Source organism: Acinonyx jubatus, chromosome X (assembly GCF_027475565.1).
Source record: "Acinonyx jubatus isolate Ajub_Pintada_27869175 chromosome X, VMU_Ajub_asm_v1.0, whole genome shotgun sequence".
NCBI classification, from domain to species: Eukaryota; Metazoa; Chordata; class Mammalia; order Carnivora; family Felidae; genus Acinonyx; species Acinonyx jubatus.
In genome coordinates this window covers 80,352,285-80,372,949 of record NC_069389.1, presented here as the reverse complement: position 1 = coordinate 80,372,949, position 20,665 = coordinate 80,352,285, and the positions used below count along the sequence as shown (strand labels likewise).

At 42.0% G+C, this 20,665-nt stretch overlaps 1 long non-coding RNA gene and 1 other non-coding gene across 3 annotated transcripts in view; one reads left to right on the top strand and one right to left on the bottom strand.

Annotated features, from left to right (window-relative positions):
* Positions 1–20,665, top strand: part of LOC106976289 (uncharacterized) — a 110,049-nt gene that overhangs the window by 85,468 nt on the left and 3,916 nt on the right. Inside the window, exons 3-6 of one of the 2 annotated variants that reach the window (XR_001430454.3) lie at positions 13,712–13,794; positions 14,237–14,428; positions 15,451–16,617; positions 16,738–20,328. This is a non-coding gene — a long non-coding RNA (uncharacterized LOC106976289). Of the gene's footprint in view, positions 1–13,711; positions 13,795–14,236; positions 14,429–15,450; positions 20,568–20,665 lie in introns of those variants that run through there. The other variant, XR_008289803.1, reaches the window with a different exon arrangement.
* On the bottom strand, positions 12,158–12,264 carry LOC128311620 (U6 spliceosomal RNA). Its single transcript, XR_008290155.1, has one exon. It is a non-coding gene; the product is annotated as a U6 spliceosomal RNA (small nuclear RNA).

The window sequence follows — 20,665 nt, the reverse complement described above, 5'->3', positions numbered from 1 at the left end:
AAATCTGCACCTATGTGTCTGTGAGAATGTGAACTATATAAATATGTGTACATACATACATATAGACATATAGACATACACACACACACACACATATGTAGTTGAGGTGCATTAAAACGTTATTTTTGTAAAGAAATTCCCAACAAAGAACATACTACAATCTTCTGGATTTTATCTGTTATTTTTCTGATTTCAAAATTAATATAAATGTCCTGAAAATAAATGCACTGCAGAATGTATATTTATTAGGGAATTTTTCTTGTATATTTGCCTATCCTTCATAATTAAATTTGTGTTTTCCAGCTATTATTTTCTGTGTAGAGTCACAGGAATGTATATATTTCTTCAAAATTTGGATTGCATACTATACTTCAATATGCTTTATACATACATACACAGACATATACATATACAATTTGTTTTTTTATTTTTATTTTTATTTGAGAGAGAGAGTGGGAGAGCACATGAGCATACACTCACCCATGCGAGCAGGGGAGGAGCAGAGGGAGAGAGCGAGAGAGAGAGCGAGAGTGAGAGATATTCTTAAGCAAGCTCAGCACAGAGCCTGATGCGGGGCTCCATCACATGTCCCTGGGATCATTACCTGAGCTGAAATCAAGAGTCGGAGGCTCTACCAACTGAGCCAGCCAGGCACTCCATGTTTTTATACTTTGATCTTTATATATGTGACTGTGATGGATAGTTTGAATTGCTTCACTATGGACTTTGAAAAACACTTTCCCAGGTGATCAGATTTATTTACATATGATAATAATAAACATTTGTTTCTAAAATATGTTCCAAATATTTTTCTAATAATTCACATTTCTTTATATGTAATGTTTTGTTTGGGATAGACAAGGTTTTTGTTTTTTTTTTTTAACTCCCCTTTAACTTGTCTAATTAAATTTGTAATGTAAAGTGTTTCCAGGGTTGCACATCTAGTTTTAAATTACTCTGGTGTGTATATCATGCCCACGGGGTTTTCAAACAACCCACCCTCTTGGTGCTGAAGATGACTGTGGAGGTGCAATGCTGGCCCTTCAGCCTAGAGGCCTGGATATAGGGCCCCTTTGATTGGTCTGTCTGAAGCCAGGCGTGTGGCCTAGGCAGAAGCACAGGAAAATCAAACCTCCATGGCAGGAATGAAATTATGATTTACAGAATCACTTTGATCCAGATGCACATTACATATCCCCCTTAAGCCACACAAGTGTTCAGATATCATCCCCATTTTCCGATATAAAGCTTTTTCCACTGTGCCCTGATGCCTTTATGGCTTTGAATGATTGAAGCCCGAGGGGACTGGTATTTGATGAAACCTTGTGTATTATTCACTTTTGCTATATTATTTTTAAAACACAAAATCAAAGAAACTGGAAAGCCAAGGTATGCACCGTCAAAGTAAAAAAAAAAATAAATAAAGTGTGAAAAGCTGGAAATAAATATGTGCAAACATTATTACAGACCTTGTGCTAATACGCATTGACCTAAAGGACTGTTGGTAACCAGTCAATAGAGAAAAAGAGCCAAAAGATAGGAATAAATAATTCACCTAAAAAGGAAAATGTTTCTGTAATAAATATTGGACAGATGCCAAACCATATTAGCTGAAGAAGTGAAAATCTGGAGAAGTCAAAACAAGTGAAAAATGCAGTTTGCATAAAAGTACGTATGTGTTTGATAATTTAAAAATAATGTGTGTGCATATAAAATACTTATATTTTAAGGTGCATGATCACAGTACCTAAAGAGAATACATCTGGAAAATGAGCACCAATCTATTTATAGTGGGTATTTGTGGGTCACAGTGAAGGGATCATTTAGTTGGAGGGTGCAGAGTGATTTCATTGTCTAAATGTATATTTGTAGGGTTTAATATTTTGACATTAGGTAAGATTGTTTAAACTCTTAAAGTATACAATAAATAATAGAGGGAAAAGTTCACATATATTTTTACAGTTTATAAACATATTCACTTGACACTGTTTTATAAAATTCAAAAAACTTCCACTCTTCACTTGAACAGTTTATCTGTGTAGGTGTGTTCACAACGCTATCGTGTGCAAATTTCTTTTTAGCTCACTCAGGCTGGACTTGCCCTCTCAGGGCATAGAGACTTGGGAAAGAATTGCTGAAAGAAGGTGGGAAATTCCAGAGAGTTCTGGCTGATGCCCCAGAGCCCAGGCCCTCTCTTCCTCCTTTCCCTTTATGGTGCCCCTGATCCAAGACTTTCAGAGCTACGATTCTAGAGCTGACCACCAGAGGGCATTCGTCTACACTGACTATATTTTTATTTATTTATTTGTTGTTGCTGTTGCTTCATTTTTTTTTAAATTTATTTTTATTTTTTAATTTAAATTCAAGTTAGTTAACATACACTACAGTCTTGGCTTCAGGAGTAGAACTCAGTGATACATCCCTTACATATGACATCCAGTGCTCATCCCAAAAGGGCCCTCCTTAGTGCCCATCACCCATATAACCCATCACCCACACCCGCCCCTCTCCAGCAACCCTCAGTTTGTTCCTATGCATATGAGTCACTTATGGTTTGCTTCCTTCTGTTTTTATCTTATTTTTCTTTTCCTTCCCCATATTCATCTGTTGAGTTTCTCAAATTCCCATTATGAGTGAAATCATACAATATCTGTCTTTCTCTGACTGACTTATTTTGCTTCACATAATATCCTCTAGTTCCATCCACGTTGTTGCACCTGGCAAGATTTCAATCTTTTTCATAGCTGAGTAGTATTCCATTGAATATACATACCACATCTTCTCTATCCATTCATCAGACGATGGACATTTGGGCTCTTTTCATAATTTGGTTATTGTTGATAGCGCCGCTATAAACTTTGGGGTGCATGTGCTCCTTCGAATCAACATTTTTGTATCCTGTGAATAAATTCCTAGTAGTGCAATTGCTTGGTCATAGGGTAGTTCCATTTTTAATTTTTTGAGGAATCTCCACACTGTTTTCCAGAGTGGCTGCACCAGTTTGCAGTCCCACCAACAGTGCAAAAGAGTTCCCCTTTCTCCGCATCCTCGCCAACATCTGTTGTTTCCTGAGTTGTTAATTTTAACCATTCTGACAAGTGTGAGGTGGTGTCTTATTGTGTTTTGATTTGTACTTCCCTGATGATGAGTCATGTTCAGCATCTTTTCATGTGTCTGTTAGCCATCTGGATGTCTTCTGTGGAAAAGTTTCTATTCATGTCTTCTTCTCATTTCTTCACTGGATTATTTGTTTTTTGGGTGTTGACTTCAGTAAGTTCTTTATAGATTTTGGATACTAACTCTTTATCTGATATGTCATTTTCAAATATCTTCTCCCATTCCGTTGGTTGCCTTTTAGTTTTGTTGACTGTTTCCTTTGCTGCACAGAAGCTTTTTATCTTGACGAGGTGCCCATAGTACATCTTTGCTTTTATTTCCCTTGCCTCCAGGGAGACATGTCAAGTAAGAAGTTGCTGTGGCCGAGGTGAAAGAGGTTGCTGCCTGCTTTCTCCTGTAGGATTTTGATGGTTCCAATCTCACATGTAGGTCTTTCATCCATTTTGAATTTACATTTCTGGATGGTGTAGGAAAGTGGTCCAGTTTCATTCTTCTGTATATCACCATCCAGTTCTCACAGTACCATCTGCTAAAGAGACTGTCTTTTTTCCATTGGATACTTTTTGCTGCTCTGTCAAAGGTTAGTTGGCCATATATTTGTGTGTTCATTTCTGGGTTCTCTATAATATTCCATTGATCTATGTGTCTGTTTTTGTGCCAATACCATACTGTCTTCATGATTACAGCTTTGTAATACAGATTAAATCCTGGAATTGTGATTCCTCCGTCTTTGGTTTTCTTTTTCAACATTACTTTAGCTATTCAGAGTCTCTTCTGGATCCACGCAAATTTTAGGATGGTTTGTTCTAGCTCTGTGAAGAATACTGGTGCTATGTTGACAGGGATTGCATTGAATGTGTAGACCGCTTTGGGTAATATTGACATTTTAACAATATTTGTTCTTCCAATTCATGAGCATAGAATGTTTTTCCTTTTCTTTGTGTCTTTTTCAATTTCTTTCATAAGCTTTCTATACTTTTCAATGTACACATCCTTTACGTCTTTGGTTGGGTTTCTTCCTAGGTATTTTATGGGTTTTGGTGTAATTGTAAATGGGTTCGATTCCTTGATATCTCTTTCTGCTGCTTCTTTATTGGTGTATACAAATACGACTGACTTCTGTACTTGACTTTATGTCTGGCAACTTTACTGAATTCATGTATCAGCTCTAGCAGTTTTTTGGTGGAGTTTTTAGGGTTTTCCACGTAGACTATCATGTCATTTGTGAAGAGTAAAAGCTTGACTTCTTCCTTGGCAATTTGGATGCCTTTTATTCCTTTTTGTTGTCTGATTGCTGAGGCTAGGATGTCAAGTACTATGTGAAACAACAGTGGTGCGAGTGGATATCCTTGTCGTGTTCCTGATCTTAGGGGGAAAGCTCTCAGTTTTCCCCATTGAGGATGATATTAGCTGTGGACCTTTAATAAATGGCTTTTATGATGTTAAGGTATGTTCCTTCTATCCTTAATTTCTTGAGGGTTTTTATTAAGAAACGATGCTGTATTTTGTCAAATGCTTTTTCTGCGTCCATTGAAGGGATCATATGGTTCTTATCCTTTCTTTTATTAACATGGTGTAGCACGTTGGTTGATTTGCGAATATTGAACCAGCCCTTGAAGCCCAGGAATGATTCTGACTTGACCATGGTGAATAATTCTTTTAATGTACTGTTGAATTCAATTTCCTAGTATCTTGTTGAGAATTTTTGCATCCAGGTTCATCTCAGATATTGACCTGTATTCTCCTTTTTAGTGGGGTCTTTGTCTGGTGTTGGAATCATGGTAATGCTGGTTTCATAGAATTAGTTTGGAAGCTTTCTTTCTTTCTTTCTTTCTTTCTTTCTTTCTTTGTCTTTCTTTCTTTCTTTCTTTCTTTCTTTCTTTCTTTCTTTCCTTCTTCTTTCTTTCTTTTCTTTTCAGGAACAGTTTGAGAAGAATAGGTATTAACTCTGCTTTAAAGGTCTGGTAGAATTTCCCTGGGAAACCTTCCAGCCTAGGACTCTTATTTGTTGGGAGATTTTTGATAACTGATTCAGTTTCTTTGCTGGTTTTGGGCCTGTTCAAATTTTGTATTTCTTCCCATTTGAGTTTTGGTAGTAGGTGAGTTTCTAGGAATTTGTCCATTTCTTTAAGATTGTCCAGTTTGTTGGACAATACTTTTCATAGTATTCTCTTATGATCGATTGTATTTCTGTGGTGTTGGTTGTGATCTCTCCTCGTTCATTCGTGATTTTATCTATTTGGGTCCTCTTTTTTTTTTGAGAAGTCTGGCTAGATGTTTATCAATTTTGTTTATTCCTCCAAAAAAATCAGCTCTTAGTTTCATCGATCTGTTCTGTTGTTTTTGTTTTTATTTTTTTTTTATTCTGTCTTTATTTCTGCTGTAATCTTCATTATTACCATTCTTATGCTGGCTTTGGGCTTTATTTGCTGCAACTTTCCTAGCTCCTTTAGGTGTAAGGTTAGGTTGTGTATTTGGGACCTTTCTTGCTTCCTGAGATAGGCCTGAATTGCAATGCAATTTCCTTTTAGAACTGTCTTCACTGCATCCCAAACAGTTTGAACAGAAAACTGTTATGTTTTCTTTTTCATTTGCTTCCATGTATTTTTTAATTTCTTCTTTAATTTCGTGTTTAACCCATTAATTTTTTATTAAGATGTTCTTTAACCTCCATGTATTTAGGGATTTTCCAAATTTTTTCTTGTGGTTGATTTCAAGTTTTATAGTGTTGTGATCTGAAAAAATGCATGCTATGATCTCATTCTTTTTGTACCTGTTGAGGGCTGTTCTGTGACCCAATATGTGATCTATTCTGGAGAATTTTCCATGTGCACTTGAGAAGAATGTTTATTCTGATGCTTTAGGATGAAAAGTTCTGAATATATCTGTTAAGTCCATCTGGTCCAATGTGTCTTTCAGAGCCATTCTTTCCTTGTTGATTTTCTGCTTAGATGATTTGCCCATTGTTGTAAGTGGAGTATTAAAGTCTGCTACAATTATGGTATTATTATCAATGAGTTTGTGATTATTATGTTTGTGATTAATTTGATTTATGTTTGGGTATTTCCAAACTGGGGGCATACATGTTTCCAATTGTTAGATCTTCTTGACGGAGATACCCTTTAATTATGATTTAATGCTCTTCCTCATCTCTTGTTACATTATTTGTTTTATTTTATTTTCAAAAAAAATAATGTTTATTTATTCTTGAGAGAGAGAGAGAGAGAGAGAGAGAGAGCATGAGCAGGGGAGGGGCAGCGAGAGAGGGACACAGAATCCAAAGCAAGCTTCAGGCTCTGAGCTGTCAGCACAGAGCCTGATGTGGGGCTCGAACTCACAAGCTACGAGATCATGATCTGAGCTGAAGTCAGACGTTTAACCGACTGAGCCACCCAGGTGCCCCACAGTCTTTGTTTTAAAATCTAGTTTGTCTGATGTAAGTATGGATATTCCAGCTTTCTTTTGACACTCATTAGCATAATAGATGGTTCTCCATTCCATCACTTTCAATCTGCAGGTGTCCTCAGGTCTAAAATGAGTCTCTTGTGGGCAGCATATAGATGGATCTTGGGTTTGTTTGTTTGTTTGTTTGTTTTCTTTTCTCCACTCTGATACCCTATGTCTTTTGATTGGAGCATTTAGTGCATTTACATTCAGAGTGATTATTGAAAGATAAGAATTTAGTGCCATTGTGTTATCTATAGATCTCATACTTGTAATGATATTCTCTCCTCCTTTGTAGTCTTTGTAGCTTTGCACTCACAGAGCTCCCCGTAAGATGTCTTTCATGGGTGGTTTAGTGGTCACAAATTCCTTTAGGTTTTGTTTGTCTAGGAAAGTCTTTATCTTTCCTTCTATTCTAAATGGCCGCCTTGCTGGGTAAAGGATTCTTGGCTGCATATTTGTCCTGTTCAGCACATGGAATATTTCCTGCCACTCCCTTCTAGACTGCAAGTTTCAGTGGAGAGGTCTGCTATTACCCTTATGTGTTCTACCCTTGTAGGTTAAGGCCTGTTGTCCCTAGCTGCTTTCAGAATTCTCTCTTTATCTTTGTATTTTGCCAGTTTTGTTATGATATGTTGTGGTGTTGAGCTATTTTTGTTGATTTTGAAAGGAGTTCTCTGTGCCTCTTTGACTTGGATGCCTGTGTCCTTCCCCAGATTAGGGAAGTTACCAGCTATAATTTGTTCAAATAAACCTTCTGTACCTCTTTCTTGCTCTTTTTCTTATGGAACTCCTGTGATATGAATATGGTTTTCTTTCCTGGAGTCACTTAATTCTCTAATTCTCCCCTTGTGATCTAGTAATTTCCTTTCCATCTTTTTTTTTAAACTTCATTTTTTATCATAATTTTATCTTCTATTTCACCTATTCTCTCCTCTGCTTCCTCAGTCTTCACTGTCACTGTATCTAGTTTATTTTGCATTTCAATTATAGTATTTTTTAATTCATCCTGACTAGTTCTTAGGTCTTTGATCTCTGAAGCAAAGGTTTCTCTGGTGTCTTCTATGCTTTTCTCAAGCCCATAAGATGTTAGTCTTATGACTGTTACTCTAAATTCTATATATATTGTTTATATCTGTTTTGAGCAATTCTCTGGCTGTGATTTTTTCGTGAACATTTTTTTTGGGAGAATCCCTCCATTTGTCATTTTGGCTAAGTTTCTGCCTTATGCGGGTTTTAAAACTTGTTATGTGTCTTGCACCTGAGGATGCTACTATATTATAAAAGGGTCATACCCTGTCCAGGGCATGGCACTTCAGGAAGTGTTTCCGGTGTATGTTGTGTGCACTCTGTTGTTGCATTTTGGCTGCTCTATTCCACTTGTCTGTCCTCTGCAGACCTCCTCTTTTCTTGTAGGGGTGAAGTTTTTGGACCTTTAACTAGGTGTGCTTTGATTTGTTTGTTGAAGTGATATTAAACAAACAAACAAAAGATAAAAAAAAATGGGGGAAGCCTGATCCCATAAAAAGAGAAAAAAAAAGAGGAAGAAAAAACCCAGAGAATCAAAAACTTATAAAGCTAATTCCAGAGAAAGGGAAAGGAAAATAAAGAAGAAGAAAGAGATAAGATGAAAAAAAAAAAAAACCAGAATAAAAATGCCTGATGAAAAAAAAAAAAAAAATATATATATATATATATATATATATATATATATATATATATATATATTTGACCAAAAACAAATCAGAAACTATGAGCCTGGTTCCAAGAGAAAAAAAGAAGAGGGAGGAAAGAAAAACAAACAAACAAAAAAGAGTTCTCTGTTGGTGCCTAGGGCTGTTGGCTGTGCTGGTCTGGGAGAGAGACTGGCTGTATTGGGTCAGTCAGTCTTGCTCTAGTAAATAAGCTGTTGTCAGGTATGGAGGGGCAGGGTTTGATATCAGCGTCTCCCACCTCCACTGGACACAGCTGTGCTACTCTCTCAAGTCCAACTGTGTTGTTGTGGGGGAAAATGGTGACATCCCAATCTTTCCTCCCTTGACTGGGTGTCTCAAACCATGCAGCCTTTTCAGGCAGCCCTCACAGAAAAAAGAGGGCACTCAGCTTGTCCTGCTCTATAGTTCTGTGCCTTCTTGGCGCTTGGCTGGGATTCAAAACCAGTGTCTTAAAGGACCCAGCTCAGTGGCTCCTCTCCCCTGCTCTGGATTAGCGCCTCTCCATCCTGCTGATAAAAGGCCTTTGGCTCCTGTAAGGTCTTTTGTCCTTGGAGAGGCAATAAACCCTCTTCCCAATGTTCTCCAGTAAGGGGACTATTCTCTCCCAGTGTGTCCCTGAGATCGCTACACCACAATATGCACTCTGGGGCTGGCTCCCTCTACCCCAGGAGCATGGCTCCTGGCTCCGTCCATGAGAAAGTCACACACTTAGGAAACCTCTGAGGTTTGGCTCCAAAGGCTGTTTGTAAACCAAACCAAACCAAACCAAACCAAACCAAACCAAACAAAAAAACAAACAAAAAACTGGCACTCTCCGTATTTCCCATTCCCTAGTCCGTGGTCCAGAGAGGTTTTCCTCTTGTGCTAACTAGATGCTGCACTTTCACAACACCTCTCTCTTTCTCTCCCCTTTGTCTCTCCACAGAAAGGGTTCCCTCCCTTCCATGGTTGTGCCATTTTATCTCCCCCAATTCACATACATGCACCTTGATCCGGCCAAACAGTCTTCCTTGAACAGTGGAGATCCTTCTGCCACTCTGCAGATCAATTTTCTGGGTGTCCCAAGTGATCTGACCTCAATATGGCTGTGTTTGAGGGATGAGGAAAATCTCCGTCCCCCCACTTCTCTGCCATTTTTAAAGGGAAAAACTACATTTTTAAAAGGAAAAACCAATCTTTTTTTCCTATTCTCCTCATAGTGACCCACCAAATGTTTGCTGTTTCCTTTAGACCCTCCAGCTGTTTTGTGTGTAACCTCTTTGGAATGTGCTGGAGTTATTTCCTGCCATGTGGCTATTTTGAAATGTTTCTGTTACTTTACACTTATTTCAGAAAACCTCATATACAGTAGTCCCTTGAACAATGTGGAAGTTAGGGGCGCTGACCCCCTTCCCCCCTAGAGTTGAAAATCTACGTATAACTTTTACTCCCCCCAAAACTTAACTGCTAATAGCCTACTGCTGACTGGAAGCCTTACTGATAACATAACTAGTCGATCAACACATATTTTGTATATGTATTATATACTTTATTTAAAAAAATATTTATGGGGAGCCTGGGTGGCTCAGTCTGTTGAGCGTCCGGCTTCGGCTCAGGTCATGATCTCACAGTTCGTGAGTTCGAGCCTCGCATTGGGCTCTGTGCTGACAGCTCAGAGCCTGGAGCGTGCTTTGGATTCTGTGTGTCTCTCTCTCTGCCCCTTTACCACTCATGCTCTGTCTCTCTCTGTCTTTCAAAAAATCAATAAGTGTTAAAAAATATTTAAAAAAAATATTTAATTATTTTCAGAGAGAGAGAGAGAGAGAGAGAGAGAGAGAGAGAGAGGCAGACAGAGCACTGGGGAGGGGAAGGAGAGAGAGAGGGAGAGAATCCCAAGTAGGCTCTGTGCTGTCAGAACAGAGCTCAACACAGGGCTTGATCCCATGAACTGTGAGATCATGACCTGAGCTGAAATCAGTTGATTTCAAGTGCCCCTATATACTGTATTCTTATAAGAAAGTAAGATGGAGAAAAGAAAATGTTATGAAGAAAATCGTAAAGAAGAGAAAATACATTTATAGGACTGAAGTGTAAAAAAGAAATATTCTTATAAATGGACCTGTGCAGTTGAACCCTGTGTTCAAGGGTCAACTGTATTGCAGAAAGAGTTAGTTGCAGCTATGCATGGCAGCGTCATCATATCTCATGGAGCTCAGTTCTGGTCTCGATTTCTCTGTAGTATCTGAATGGCCCCAGAGAAACTCCTGTAGCTAAAACTCAGCAACCTCAGCAAAGGCAAGGAGCTGGTGACTATGTGGTCAGAATCCCCTTTTGAGGAAAAATGAAGGAACATCATGTTATACAGTAGGCCACACAATCTCCTGTATTTGCAGTTACAAGTACTTGGGTCTTAGGCTTCCTGGACTCTGGTTGGCCTCCTGTGTAAGAGTGGTGCAGTTGGAAATAGCTCCTGGGGCATTAGGCTGGTCACAAAACTCAGGGGGAAGTAAGAACTGGAAGGTGTGTGTGTGTGTGTGTGTGTGTGTGTGTGTGTGTGTGTTTCTGGCTGCCAGCACTCTCTTCCTTATGCCCCTGGGGAAGGGTTTTCTTATCAGGACTCCATCTTGTTTGTGTGGCCCTGACAAAGTGGTTTGGGGTCTGCTCTTGCCTTCCTCAGCAGCCCTCCTGGATCTTCTCCAAACCTCCAGCCTCAGACCCTCATAAGTGCCCTGTGAATACATTGGTGATGGGTCACTGCCTGCAGGTCACTCCATGGGTGGGTTGGTCAGTGCTGGTCCTCAGTCTCAGGACCCCACAGGCCAGGAGGGTTCTGGGCCCCCTCTCCAACTCCATCCAACAGGAACCCAGTAATCCCCCTTTGGATGGGAGGTGGCAAGTGCCCAGGCTGAGTGTTTTACTTTCTTCTGAGGACATGACCCCAATGGGCCATGACACACCTATCTTAGTTCTACATGGAAAACCTCTCCTCCTATGGCTATGGTTATGACTGAGGTGAAATCTTACCCTCGGTGTATTCATCATGTTTTCTATTAACTATATTTTCTGATGGTTTGATACCACAAGAGCCTGTGGACCTGGTGAGGAACTGGGTCTCCTAGGGTGAGCTAATTCCTTGAGCTAGCAATCAACTTGCCTATGAGCATGGTTTTGATATGTAAACCAGCAAATCCAGAGCCCACACCCCCAGCCACCTCCTTTATCAAACTCTCACACCCCAGTCCAATATTCTCCTTTCCCTAAATCACCCCAAGTCCAGACACTGGACAACTAGGGGCCACCCTTATCACTCAGAGCCCACCAAAATTATTCCAACTTTTCAATCCAAAGTTTTACTCAGCATACTGATCCTGCTTCTCCCGTTCCTTTCCATAAAACCAGAATAAAGATTCTGGTTCATGTTTTCCCCTCATTCTGTCTGCCACCTGACAGCTCCACCAGGAGCTTCCTCGTGTGGCCCTGAGTGTTATTGTATGTCCCCTCCTCTTGGGACCTGTAGGTAATAAACTCTTCTTTCAAGGACATTGGCTCCATGTCTGCCATCTCACTGTGCCTGATTACAGCAAATCTCAGGTATATTTTAAGACATCTAGTTGAGGGTAAAGGCCAGAGTCATGTGCTCCTCTCAGGTCCGGGTTTGGAATGTGGAGAGGGTCTTTTGGAGCCAGGGGGTTGTTGGAGATTAATGTTCTTGCGATTGATGTAAAGGTAGGAGAGTGGCAGAGAACCCAACATTATCCTTGAATCTTCACACCAACCACTCAGGCTAGATTGCATTATGCTCTTGGAAGTTTCCCAAGGCTTCCTTTATGCCCCAGCATGTGACTTATTCTGCCATGTTTCATGTCAGTTAAGTAAATAAATTGGTTAATAACATTTTTAAAAAATATACAGAATGCTTCACAAATTTGAGTGTCATCCTTGTTCAGGGGCCATGCTAATCTTCTCTGTATCATTTCAATTTTAGTATATGTGCTGCTGAAGCAAGCACTTGTTACTAACATTGTTTAAATCTAATTCATCTAACTGAATTTTTGTTTCCCTCTTTTAGCTATCACTCAGTGAGATGTGTTAAAATTTCCAGTTGTGATAGTGGATTTGTCCATTTTTCCATTTACTTCTGTCAGTTTTAGGTGTTAATATACTGTACCCAATTCCAATGTGTGGGTTTCCCCCCACACATATTCAAGCAAGTCTCCTACACAAGCTGGGTGTCTTATAAGGTAACTCAATTCTGACACCATCTGCCTGGAGATGGCATCAGATTCCACAGGTTAAGGGCTCATTCCCACAAGGCTGCCCTGTACTTTAGATGCTAATCTCGAGTCCAAGTTGTTACCTGTGCTTCTGACACTCTGGCTATAAGTCAGAGGTTCCCACAACCCCTTCCTTGGGTTCGATTAATTAGCTAGAGTGGCTTACAGAACTCGGGAAACTTGTTTATTCACTACATCACTGGTTTATTACAAAGGATATTAAAGAATAGGAATTGACAGCCAGATGAAGGGATACATGGGGTGAGGCCCCAAACGCAGAAGCTTCTGTCCCCGTGAGGTTTGGGGCACGACACAGTGGCACATGGAGGCATTCCGGTTTACCAACCTGGAATCTCTGAACCCGGTCCTTTGGGGTGTTTCATGGAGGCTTAATTACATGGTCAGGATTAAATTATTGGCCATCGGTGATTGGACTCAGTCTCCAGCCCCTTGCCTTCCCTAGAGGTCAAGGAAGTAGGACTGAAAGTTCTAACCCTCTAATCTCATGGTGGGTTCTTCTGGCAACCAACCCCCAACCTTAGGTGTTTTCCAAAAGTCATCTCACTAACATAAAAAAGACAGATTTATCATTTTCAACATAGAATATTCCAAGAATTTTCGGAGCTTTGTAGCAGGAGGGGCAAAAAGGCCAATTAAGATGGGTATAGTAGCATACTCAATTAAGATGGGTATACTAGATTTCTGTTGGTTAATGTTTAAATTGCCATTTCCCCTAATTTTCTGTATCAATAAACTTTACATGTGTCTCTTTTAAGGTGCATTTGATGGAATTTTTATCTAGCCTGATGTTTGCCTTTCGATTTGGAATATTTCATCTGCTTACATGTAATGGCATTAACATACATAATTTGGCTTAAACATGTCATCCTAATATTTGCTTTATATTTATTTTTACCTGCTCTAATTTCCTTTTCCTTTCCTTTCTTTTGAGATAATCAATAAGGCCTAGGTTTGGTTTTCCTCATACCCCTGTAGGCTTGACAAACACAGAGCTTCGTGAATCTGTGACTTGATGTCTTTGGTCACTTTTTAAACTTCCCAACTATCATTTATTTAAATATATCTTCTGTACTGTTGCCTTTCCTTTTTATCTGGGACCAATTGAACATACGTTGTTATTATTTTCTACGACACCTTCAACTCTTGTCCTTTCTCTTTCAGGATCCTCCATCATTTTGTCTCACCAGGCTTAATGCTGGGTATTTCTTCAGACTAATTGTTTGTTTATAGAATTCTCCATCCAGGTGGGTAACTTGCCTTTGACTCTTGAAACATAGCACCACACAGTCAGGGTAGATTCTGTTATTGCTTTAGAGCTCAGGTTGGAGTAGGGGGTTATAGACAGTAATTAACTTGTGCCAAGTCACCCAGCCTGGAAATGTCAGAGCAGGAACTAAGATCTCAGAATGGAGCCTCTGCCCAACTCTTCTTTGTGTGCTTGTTCTCTCCCAGGCTGAGGATGCTCCCTACCTCTCATCTTCCAAGAAGCAGATCCACAGTGGAGGTTTCCAAACTTTAAGCATGTTTTTGTTATATTTCTTTTTAGATGAAAAAAGTCAACGATATTTCTTCATTACCCATAAAAGTTATCACAGGACTTTTCTCTGTTATTCAGGCCATTGATGTGTTTTCTACCTTGATTTGGTTTTAATTTTGCTGTTTTTATACCGTTCTTCCTGATTTCAGAGTACATTGATAGACATCATTCCTTTCAAAGAGGACCTAGATACCTGGGTGTTTCCCAAGGAAGTATGAAAGCTGATATAAACATGGCATTTCTGGCATTCATCTTCATGAATCCATGAACAAGAGGGAGAAGCAGCAATGGATGATACTTATGTACAACCCCAAATAAGATAGTGTTAAAAATAAATTCAAGTGAGTAAATTTTAAAGATATTATTGGATTTATTCAACAATCCATTAATTAGGCAGCATGCCATCTAGCAAATGGAAAGAAGTTCCTAAGAGCTGGTCAAAATGGAAGACCTTTATAGGCAGAAAGCAACAGGACAAGGAAATTACTGACAAATAGTGGATTGTTTCAGACAAGGTGACCTTCCTTTTGGGGGATGGCAGGGCCTATTAAGCAGATTACCTCACTAGTACTGACCAGGAGATGCCAGACTGACTAGTTAAGATTACATTCCTGAGAGAGGCTGAAACTGCAATTAGGTTAGGTATTAAGTCAATGAGGTGACCTGTATTAGGTGTAATCACCTGAAATTAGGTGACACAAGCTTAGCATTAGTGACTCCATTTGGGGCCTGTTGTCTCTTCTTTAACAATGTTAAGTGATCAGTCATCATGGTTGATTTGTACTAGGCAGTGGAATACGTAACCCTGTAGTTAACTATATCTTTTTTTTTCCTACAACATGACAGAGTGTAGGCATTAATTAATGGTTGAGCAACCTTAATGGTAGTCTTGGTATTCGTGGGGCAAAAGTGTAGAAATCATTTTTAGAACTCATGGATTTCTTCTTTCTCTCCACTTCCCCACAGCATCCACTAGGCCAACGAACTGTACCATAGGAGGGGCCAGGGGCATTATTAAAGTTTTTTCCATGCTAATGTGGACATAAGGAAAGAAAGAATTACTCCATGGAGATAAATGAGGGTGAATGGGCAAGATGGAACCATGGGAGTAGGTTCAAGATCACAGTTCTGGCAAGACATATGGAATGTGCAGGAGAGACAGGTCAGGGCAGCTGTGATGGTCTTGTGTAGAGATGCTAGATTATTTTGCTGGGAACAGGTGAGATTTGTAACGTGTCTCTTTCTTTCTTTCTTTCTTTCTTTCTTTCTTCTTTCTTTCTTTCCTTTCTTTCCTTTCTTTCTTTCTTTCTTTCTTTCTTTCTTTCTTTCCTCTTTATTTCTTTCTTTTTTTTCTTTCTTCTAGGAGTTATCTGCCTCGGTCACCTAAGGGTAGGTTCAGAGAAATGATGTAAAGGGATAAGAGTAGAGGATGGCTAAAAGCAAAGGTGAAAACTGCACCCAAGGCGATGGAGCAACTTTCCACTGGATGTCTCCGCTTGGCTCAAGATGAGTGTGGGAGATGGAGGTCGAGTCTCTGGAGACTTTATCTGAGGGGCAAGCAGGATCTTCATGAGGTAGAATCTCCTGGAAATTTATAAAAAGAAGATCACGTCTAATATCTTAAGTGTTTATTTGGAGGAGAGCTTTGAATGGAGAGAAAGGGAATTTAATAAATCCCTATTTGGGGGAGCACCTGGGTGGCTAATGTCAGTTGAGTGTCCAACTTTGGCTCAGGTCATGGCCTCACAGTTCACGAGTTCAAACCCTACATCGGGCTTACTACTGTCAGCACAGAGCTGGCTTTGCATCCTCTGTCCCCCTCTCTCTGCCCCTGATCCACTTGAGCATGCTTTCTCTCTCTCTCTCAAAAAAAAAATAAATAAAACAATAAAAATAAAGAAATCCATATTTGGTACAAAATATGAAATTATGTCAATGATCCTTTTTTTTAGCACTTTCTTTTCAAGTTCAGTAGGTGGTTGGAAAAGGATCTGTTCTCTAGTCTTAATTCCATGTTGCCACTCTTCTCTCCTATCCTCTCTTTTACCCCCTACATGCCCTATGGAAGAAAGTATGACAATACATGGCTACTGATTTCAATCCTGAGCCATTGCAGTGTACCCTTCACCCCTTTTGATGTATAAGAGAATGCTGAAGCCAGAGGAGTGGGCACAGGGAAGGGGGAGAGCTGGTTCTCCAGCACTTTTTCTGTTGCTTCTGCCACCTGTAGTTCCACTATGTGAAAACACAGGCCTAGAACTTTGTCCAGGATGCTGACACTGCCTCTGCATTGAAGGGTGTCAGCTCTAAGATGTGTAATGAGGAGAACCAGAAGGTTTGTGTCAAGGACATTACCTGTACCTAGTCCTGGGGAAGGAGGACAGGCCAGGGGTTAGCTGTCTTCTTTAGAATGAGAGTTCCTAGTGCTTACCCCACCCCTCCTTTCTGTAGATATCTCTTTGTCAGTCATTCTTCTGTACCCTACTCTGTGTGGTTTGAGTTGGAGCCAGAAGAAATGGAACATCTAAAGGTAATGCAGACTCAAGGCCCATTGTGTGTTCACACCCAGACCTACCTCTTCTTCCTCCAGCCCCCGATTTCCCTATCCCCACCAGAGCCTCACAGTGGCTTTCTCCATCTCTCTCTGCAGCTGACCATGAACAAACACTATGATGTCTCCCAGCAAACTCTTGACCTCCAGAGGCTCTGCTTTGACCCAGGTGCAGTTGACAGCAGTAATGCTAGGGCAGGGATCTGCCTGGGAGGGAGACTTAAAGGATGACAATGTGGGGAGGGGTTGGTACTGGCCCTGGACCCCTCTCAGCCTTCCTATTGCCTCTTCTCAGATTGTTGAAGACTTGGTGGGCCATGATATTGATATAATCCTGAATTGAAGAAAATGCATGGCTGCCACCCTGAAGATCATTGAAAAGAGTTCCCCCTGATGTGAGGCCTCATGCCCAGTGCTGTTTTTATGGTAGAGGATGGTACGAATGGTGTGGAAGGAGGACTTGTTTCTGAGGCCCTAGATAGTAACTGTCACTCTAACTCCTTCTCACAAAAAGCTGTTGTCCTTGAACTCGATCAACAACAAACTGTACAGGCTGGATGGCCTGTCTGACATTATACAGATGGTCCCCACAGTCAAGATCCTGAAGCTCTCCAAGAATGAGGTGGGAAGAGGGAGCCAGATCAAAGTTGGGGTTGACGGTGGGTGGTAGTGTTTATCAGTGATGACAGGAGGCAGGAGAAGGTACCTGTGTGGAAAAGTGGGGGCTGGGGGTGCAGGGGCCCACATGTCTCTCTTTCCCTGGGACTCGTTTCCAGCTTCCTCCCCATATTTCTCAGCAGACGTCAGCCTGAGAGCTGGACAAAGTGAGGGAGCTGTGGCTAGAAGGGAATCTGTGACACCTTTCCTGGGGACCTCTGCCCCTGGGAGCATGAGCTACCTGACAGTGCCCATCTGCAGGAGGCAGCAGCTATGAGGAGGACCATGTGCCCTGACTTCTCTACTCTCTCTCTCACCTGTGCTTAGAGGTCTCCTTTCCTTCCTGTGACCTGCTTACCTGTTTTCCTGGTCTGGGGTCTGTTTCTTACCCTTCTGCACGTAGCTTTCCCTAACATACTGCTATGTTCTGACTGTGTCCCCCACCTCACCGCATTCATTTGTTGAAATCCTGACACCCAAAGACGATAGTATCAAGAGGTGGTTTTTTGGGAGATGCTAAGGTCATGAGGGTGCAACCTTCCTGAATGGAATGAGTACCATTATATAAAAGGCTCCAGAGAGATCCCTAACACCTTGTACCATGTGAGGACACAGCAAAACGATGCCAGGAATGAACCAGGAAGAGGGCCCTCACAAGAAAGCGACCATGCTGGTGACTTGATCTAGACTTTCCAGCCTACAAAGTGGATAGCAGAAAATTACTGTGATTTATCAGATACCAACTTGGTAGTATTTTGTTATAGCAGCCTGAACAGACTAAGACACATGCCTTCCCATGAGTGTGTTCCAGGAAGCGGGGCTCCATCTCCTCTCCAGAACCAGAGTGACCACTTTGGGCCAGGTGATGGTGCCTGGGACTGAGAAGGGCCCTCAACCCCAGGGCTTCATGCTGAGACAGGCCTTCCTACTCCCTGCTGAGATGGTGTTCCCTCCCTTGTTCTGAGAGGGACCCTCTTTTCCTTGAACCAAATGTGTCCCCTCCTCCAATTCCAGGATGTCATAGTGGCTTTTCCTGCCCATGCTGAGGGCTGAGGTCTTGGGGGGCTGCCATCATGACATCCGTTCCTCTGACCCAATGCCAGGAGCTGGGCCCTCCTTGAGACAAACCAGGGTTCCCTGAGTCAGGGGGCCAGAAGTGGGAGACTGCCAGGGAGCAGAGGACTTTCTGAGGCAGGAATGGAAGTCAGAGAGCAGAGGTGTTTGAGGAGACAGATGGAGAGGCTTCTCAGAGGCACTGTTCCCTCCCCACCCCCACACATGTCACATCATCCAAACCGGCCCTTCAGAGGATCCATGGGTAGCCCGACAACGAATATAATCCCTCAGGCAAGGAACCGACTGAGGCAGACACAGGTGCACTGGGACCATCAGGAGGGAAGGCGGTGATCATAAGGGGACCGCAGACCCTCAGCTTCATGCTGACCTGGGACTTGACCCTCTACTCCTTCTGGGGATGGTCGCCTGCCCCTGTGGCTGCCTCGTTCCCCATGCCCAGCTCAGACTGAGTTCACACAGGTGACAAACCTTCAACCAGCACCCATCCAGTGGGCCCCCAGCCCAACACCTGCATGTTTTTCATTCCTACCTTGGGTGCCAGGGTGTTAGGGAAACAGGCTGTGGGGTTTGATGGTTCTCACCCTAAATCCTTACCTTTCAAACTTGGGCCTATTACCTAACCTCTCATTTTCCTCATTTGCAGAAGGGGCCCAATAATATCCATCTCTTGGGCAGCTGTGAAAATTGAATCAAATGAACTTGTGGAGTGGCTGTCACAGAGTCTGCACATAGTAACATTCCTGTCTCTGAGAGCAGATCGCTCCTATTGTTGCTCTCCCAATTCCTGACACCTCGATTCCCAGGAACTTTTGTCCCCTTCAGCATGAGTATCATGTAAGATCCTGACTGGGGAATGCTGTGTGAGTGTGTCAAGCATGTGCAACTCTAAGGGGGTATTGTTTGTTGTTGAAGTGGAAAGAAATTCTCAGGGTTCTGTTCATAACCTATTTTCCCTCTCCCCCCACCAAGTGTCATTGACATATAAGTGACATTCAACCACATTCACTTATTGTACCTTGTATCTGTACCTTCACCCAGACTTTCACTGCTACCCCTGTCAGCAATTCCAAGTGAGTGCTGTGTTTTGGGTGGCACTCCCAGCCCAGCCTTGGTTCAGGGGTGTGGGAATGTGGTTGTGTAGCCCTTGGGATTTTATCAATATTGCTGAAAGCCATCAGGTAGATCCAAGGAGTCTAGCCTAGTGGTAAGGGCATGGGCTCTGGAATCGGAATATGGGTTCTCTCCCAGACCCCAACACCCACTAGCTGTGCGACCTTGGTCAAGTCATAGGACCCCTCTGTGACCCAGTGTCTTCCTCTGAAAATGAGGATTATACAGTCCACTCCTTGGGCTGTTTTACAGACGAAATGAGAGTATAAAACCATCTCTGAGGTACGGTTAAGCCTCCTAATCTAGCGAAACTGGTAGATAATCTCTCCAAAAGTGGTCTCTGTGGCAGGGGTAGAGGTATCAGCCAAGCAATCTGGGGGGGGGGGTGGAGCAGGCACAGTAGGGGTATGAAAGGAATGTAGTTGCTGAGTGGCAGTGGAAGCAGGACGTTGTTGAGGGAGTGGGGCTGCCTATGTGTCCAGCTGTCCCAGGGCTCATGTTGGCCTAGTGTGTGCATCGTGAATGATAACTCTGCTTGTGAGGGACGTCAGCCCTACGGAGACCCAGAACACATTCTCTATCCCAGTTCCCACACCTTCCTGAAGCTTCTTTTGACCACCTTCTCTCAGGAGCAGCAGGAATGATGCACTTTTTCACCACCCAGTCTGGGATGAACCTCCAGTGGTCTAAGAAGTGAGTGGTCAGGCGGCATGCAGATAGAAGCTGGCAGGAGCCAAGAAGGGAATAACGGGAACTTGCAGGTAATTGTTTTGCTTGGTTATTTCACTCATTGTCACCCTGAACATTCCTGTCTCCATACACATTAAATTACCTAGTTGTTTTGAACAGGTTTACAATTCTGTTGGCCTCATTCCTTTATTGACAGATGTTTTGGTTTCAGGAGTTTTCCCAGTACACACTGACACAGGGCTCATTCTACTGCATATGTTGCAGTAAATGTGGAGCCATATTTTCCTTGCATAGATTGGGAAATGGCAGCCCTAATGGATGACATCTGACTTTTCTCTACCCCAGGGGACTTTGTGACAACCACTGGGACCACACTGGTTCTCACTTGGCCCAAGGTGAGGTCCAGGTATTCAGGCCAAGTGAGTGGAGACTGGGTGACCTGGGGATGAGACTCAGGGCTCATGGCTCTGCTGATCTCCCACCTTCCTCCCTT